Genomic DNA, 6,995 nt, shown 5'->3' on the forward strand with positions numbered 1-6,995 from the left:
TCTTTAAGCACTCCGTTTTATGGACCATATACAGCACAGCCAACAAATCTAATGGGAGATGCATGTTTAATGATGACTGACCTTTTGATGTTCAATGATAATTCTGAATAATGTCAATAATAAAGAAAGAATGAATGAATGAATGAACCATTCAACCTACCACTGTCCTTGATATTACAGTTTTTCTAACCCATTTTGGTGCAATTTTCACATTTTGGCCATTGAGCTTCAGTTTCAGCCCGTGAGTTACAGTTTTTCTCAATTGCTTAAACACATTTGTCCACTCAGATATCACATTTTCAAAACAGGTAACACTGAAGCTCAATGGCCAAAATGACTTAAATAATTTGCTCCAACACTCAAAAACATTACCGTTTTTTTAAATTGCTTAGACACTAAAAGTGACACTTGAGGCCCACTTAGTGAAACCATTCACTCATATACCTAATCTTTAGACTAAGTCTGCAAAACTGTAAGCATATTACTTGCTTTAAACTCAGTTTGATATTGTAAAACAAAGTTTTGCAAAACTCTAAACACTTCTCTACATTACACACATAATTCGAAACTAAAAACTGTTTTGTTTAATTTTGTTTTAATTTGGGAAACACTGTCATTTTAATACCACGCTCATTTACTGATGACCTACACACAGTGATCATGTGTGAAAACACATAATTTGTTCACATTTGTCAGTTTTTAAAACATTTTTTTCTGGTGAAAGATCTAACATGCCTAGTAGGCCTACTGCATAACAAACCTTGTTACAGGTTTTTATGATTGCTTACACACTAAGATTAAAATAACACACCTGACACTCAAAGAGCAAAACCTCAGCCCAAATCAATACAACTATAAGCACATTCTCAGCCTCACACTTTTTGCAATACACTACACACAATGTTTTGCAAGACACTAAACACACTCCTAGACACAGAAATCTAACATGATGCTTTTCAAAATACTACACATATGAACCGATTTTGAACGTCCCAGGTTAACGTGGTGTAACATCACAATATATGCTGCAATCACACAGAATGGGGTCCTCATGCCAAAATAGGTCCTTACAACACAGACCACATACTCTGTTTTTAGACAGACTAAGAATTGGACAGACTAGGTGTCTGGTTCCATTATTCCAGTATCTCCCACAACACTCTCCCTTCCTTTCCTTTTTCCCTTCTGCATAGCAGTGGAGGGTTTATGACCTCTGACCCTATGTTATTCCCCTCATTCAAGCTATAGAGGAAGCCTGTGACCTAATAGATGCAGAGTCTCTGTAAGGATGGATTCTCCATTCGAGAAGATTCTGGACATCCTGTGATATGGATAAAGTGGCCATATCCAGCTATATGAAAAGATGATGCTAAGGTGTTTTTTCTCGTCTCCACAAAAGTTTATGTACTATATTGTACTATAATAATAATTTGTATATAATATTTATATAGCGCTTTTCAAGGCACTCAAAGCACTTTACATAAAAGGGGGGAATCTCCTCAACCAACACCAGTGTGTAGCATCCACCTGGATGATGCGACGGCAGCCATAGTGTGGCAGAACACCCACCACACACCAGTTTACTGGTGGAGAGGAGACAGAGTGATGAAGCCAATCAGTGTATGGGGATGATTATGAGGCCATGATGGTCAGAGGCCATTGGGCAAATTTGGCCAGGATGCCGGGGTTACACCCCTACTCTTTTTCAAAGGACATCCTGGGATTTTTAATGACCACAGAGAGTCAGGACCTTATTAACGGATTAACGTCTCATCCGAAGGACGGTGCTTTTTCCATTATAGTGTCCCCGTCACTATACTGGGGCATTAGGACCCACACAGACCACAGGGTGAGCACCCCCTACTGGCCTCACTAACACCTCTTCCAGTAGCAACCTACTTTTTCCCAGGAGGTCTCCCATCCAGGTACTGACCAGGCTCAACCCTGCTTAGCTTCAGTGGGCAACCGGTCTTGGGCTACAGGGTGATATGGCTGCATGCATACTATATTGTATTTGGGATATGTTCTGATTTTCAGTGCAAAATGCAGCCTAATTGCAATAACGTACGGAAGGATTTTACAATGTGGTGAGAAATAGATATTTTCATGAATGTGCAGTACTTGTCTCATGTGTTGTTTGATCAGTATATAAAAATAGAAATGTTACAAGTTTTTACAGTTTTTCTCAATTGCTTAAATACATTTGTCCACTCAGACATCACATTTTCAAAACAGTTAACACAGACTGAAACTGAAGCTCAATGTCCAAAATGACTCATTTTGTTTGCAAAATGTCCAACACTCACAAAACATTAAAAACAATCAACATAAGCAAATACTTCCATCAAACACCACAACTTGAGGTCAAATTAATTTCTTCTTTCAATCAATCATTATACAATGGACAACAAAATACAAAACACAGCTATCAATATGAAATTACACTGTTCAAACTTATGGGTGGAAATATCTCAACAATATAGAGAGTTGAAATACTCAGAACTTCACATTGGATGTTTTCCCTTGCAGTGTTGCAATGCACCAATGGAACTACCTCCTTGCATGGCAAATCCATCAACAGCCCTCCCTCTTTAGGTGAAACCAATCTTTCATTTAATGCATCAAAAAATGTGAATGGGCATTCTGTATTGAACTGATAGTTTGTATGTGGCAAAGGACAGCATCAATGGAGATGGCAGCACACATGGTGATATTGGCACCCCTCTGACCTGGCACTGCAACAGTGACCCTCTTCCCAAAAAATGTTCCTCCCACATCTCCCCACTTTCCACATAAATTAATTTGTGATGTGCTGCCTTCAGCTTCAAGTATATTATTCTCTAAAAAAAAAAAATCCAGTCACCTTTATTTATATAGCGCTTTTTTTTAACAATACAGAGCTTTTTTTTTTTTAACAACACAGAGAAAGTTATTCCAATTGCATGTATGGTATAACAATGCATTGCAATAACAATACAGTTTTTCTCAATTGCTTTGACACATTTTTAGAAACAGTCTTAACATTCTCTAAACTGTGAATGCAAATGTCACAACTGTTTGCTGGAACTTCAAAACTTTATTGCATGCCTGCAAAATGTAGTTACTCACCCAAAACATTTCATTCATGCTTCAAAACCTAGTAATTTGGCCAAGGCCACCAACATATAAAGTATTTTTGTCATCGTGTGCCTCACTGGTCAAAATGTTTAGTTGTTTTTTCACCATGACAGTCAACCATGGAAATTAAGGTTTTATAAAAAAAAATCTGATATTTGCTGAGAAGAGTCAATAGTACATAGAAAAAAGTATATGAACATTTGTATTTTTGGCCTCTTCTTCCTCTTCCTCTGTTTTGCCTCTGTACACTTCCATGCATCCTTACTCCTCTTATTCCTCTCGGCTTTTGACCCTGATCGTTTTCTGGATGTTCATCCATCGTCAGAATTTGTAACTTTTATGTTGTCCTCGGTCTATTTTGCTTTCCAATTGAAGGGTCATGAAATGCACCTTTGAGTTATTTCAGAGAATTGGTTGATCTATATTGTAACCACCCAGAGTTTGGTTATCATGTTTTCTGCTGTTTTCGTTGTTTTTGTATGTCATACTACTCCTGTGCTCTAGGGGAACTAGGTAGCCTGCTCCTTGGTATTTAGCCAGGTAAGAGGGGAGAAGTTAGTATGGTTTGGTGAAGGGAAGCATGGTTTGTCTCTCATGGTGCACCCAAGATGCACAGAGTCCAGATTGAGAAACTGTGGTTTTAAGCTCAGTCAAAAGGACTTTTTATATATATATATGCACATCAATTTGTCCACTTTATGGATACGATGCTGATGTGGTGCTTGGAACCGGTGGGCTCAGTTTCAGAGGACAGCGGTAATAAGGCTTTACCTCATCGTTTGGATTCTTTTGGATTAACTGTCCCTTTGGATTACTCTACTTACCGCACACTTCATCATTGCACGGGACAATTGACTCTGAGCTACAACTCATAGGGATTGCTCTACAAACTACATGGCAATGGTCATATAAGGTTTTCTTTTCACGGCAATGCTGAACGTCAGTGCTAGTTTTGTGTTTGTGTGTATTTGTTATTTTGCTTGCTATTTCGGTTTCTTTGGATGGGTTTTGTTTATATAAATATTTTTCCTGCTCTTTCAAATTTTTTGTTTGATTTATTTGTTTAAATACAAGTTTGGTCGGTGGGTCCCTCCCTCTAATTATCTTGTAGCTCGCCTCTCTAGGGTGTTCTTAGGGAGATCGTTACAATATTCTCTTCATTAGTGAAAGTCAAGATTCTCCTGCACAATTCATGGCAAATTTACAAAAAGTCTAATAGAGATGTGTAGAAAATATGCTTGACAGTTTATGACAACTAGATCAACCATTTTGCATCTAAAGATTTACACAATGAACTAATGACTAGATGTTTTGAGGGGTAAGACAATAACACAGAGAACTATATAATACATTTTGAGCAACATGACAATAGCAACATATAATGTAGGAAACAGCAGACAAATGTACATAATCAGTTGCATGAATATACCAAAGCAATCGCAGCTTGTTCAAAAGAACGAGAAACTGCTTTTATGATGTGCACAAGTGACTCGATGATGTGGAGGTTCAACAAGTAGTTTTGAAAATTTCATTTCTGATCTGAGAAATGCACCAAAGCGACTGAGAAAAACTGTAATAAAGCATATCAAAATTGACATTATGACAAACACATAAATGAGACTAATGAAGCATCTGCATTACTGTAGACACAGTAAGTTCTGCCAACAGGGCAATACAGTAAAGCTGAAATACACAGTGGTATACAATAACATTGTGACTTACCTGTTGTAATTTTGAAAAATGCCTGGCAATAGATGCCACAGTGCTTTGACTCAGAATGGGTTGGACCCTTTGTCCAGCCTCTCTAAAGGACAAACTATGAGTGATGACATGGTCAATAATTGTTTCCTGAATTTCATTTGAAACTTGAGCTGTATTTTCTCCTTTTACAGTAATGCAACTCCTCCACCATGTATGCAAACTTCTCCTTTTCTGGCCCTCTTCCATGGTCTTTTACTCTCCTTCCATGCCTTTGGCCTCTTTGATCCATACTTGCAAATAGCAGGACAGAAGTGGAATCATTTGTAGAGCGATGAGGATTGATTGCTGAGTTGTGCAAACAAGTTTCACACAGGTGCATTGGAGATTCGTAATTATGTAAGTACTTTCTATCAGGTGTGAATAGATGTTTTCCTTTTGTTCAACACAGTGAATCCAATAGAGTTTGGGGTCTTTCAATGAGATCTGTGGTGACTGTTTTGACAAAGGGTGTGAAAAATGTGTGAAACAAATGAAAAAACGTTAAGGCATTTGAAAGAGAAGACTTCTGCTGTGCTAAGAATGTGATGATGAAGATCAAGTGGATCCCAGTTTCACTGAGTGTGTTTTAGCGAATGCGAAAAACTGTACGATTGAGCACAGCAGTGTGTAAGTGGTTCAAACAGAATACAACTGTATATACCATGTGTGCTATATATATATATAGTACCAAAAGCAGTGCAAATGGCACCACATAAGAGTCAGTTGTGTTTGACGAGCTGCAGTAACATGCAAGTCAAAAATTACTTGTGAAATTTCAACCTATAGTTACATGCATTTCTCTTTCTCTCTAATTCTGTCTTTATTTCTTTCTAGTGTCTGAGGCATCACCTGGTTCTTCGCTGTCCAATGGGAAAAGAAATTATAGTTTATAATAGTAATCAGAAAAAAAATAATGCACTTTTAACAGAACTCATTGGGTAAAGCTTTATTTATACAGTACCTATTAAAAACATTTACTCTGCTTTACAGAGAAAATAGACATGTGTATATATATATATATGCATTCACTATATATATATATATATATATATATATATATATATATATATATATATTAGAAACAACACCAGATAGGCTGCTAGCTACTTTCATGTTATGCTAGCATAAAAACGTTGTTGTTGTTTTAGATTTATGGTGTCAAGTCAGTTACAAATTTTATCAAAGTTATTTGTGCTTACTAATAGCTCCACATGAATAGAAGCAGATCATTCTAGTCTATTTAAAAATATATAGTTAGACACATTTCCTGAACAAGTATGCTTTTGCTTAGATTATGTTTAATCGTACCATGTATCACAATCACAATAGGATTATATAATTATTGGTATAGACTCCTTTTTACTATATAACAGGGCTGTCCAAACTCGGTCCTGGAGGGCTGGTGTCCTGCAGAGTTCAGCTCCAACTTGCCTCAACACACCTGCATGGAAGTTTCTAGTATGCCTAGTAAGAGATTGCTTGATTAGCTGCTTCAGGTGTGTTTGATTAGGGTTGGAGCTAAACTCTGCAGGAGATCTGTCTCTGGGGCTCATCTACTTGCATGGTCTCCGCTGACATTCAGGTCTGTAGAAGTGGCGCTGCGACCTGCTCTCTCTCGCTCTGCAAGCTGGCGATTTGACCATTAAAAAAGTAAAAGATTGCACTTAAGTACAAGTATTGCTAAATCATTCATAACATCAGTAGAGAGGCACTGATCATTTTCACACGAATATTCAAAACCACTGCGACATTTCACATGATGGGGAAGCATAATTACAGGTTTGAGATGGTGACTATCGTAAAGCAACAAGTATATGCCCCAAATATGAAACAGAACGGATCACAGGATCGGTCATTTACAATATCCAGCATCTTAAATAATAATCCAGAAACAAGGAAAATAATGCAGACAGCATCAATTCATTAGGGTTTAACGTATAAATAATAATATGTAGTATTATTTATTATTATTATAGAAGCCCTCACATTCTCAACACTCCACGGCACGGCGGTATGGACCTCTCAGCTCGGTCGCCACCGCCAACCCAGAGAAGAAGAAGAAACAGCAGTCTAAGTAGAGACTTTTATTTTGTCCTCTAGTTCTTCTGCGCAGTGCGCACGTGAGTACATGCGGAAAC

The sequence above is a fragment of the Barbus barbus genome (assembly GCF_936440315.1).
Source record: "Barbus barbus genome assembly, chromosome: 24".
Taxonomy (NCBI): Eukaryota; Metazoa; Chordata; class Actinopteri; order Cypriniformes; family Cyprinidae; genus Barbus; species Barbus barbus.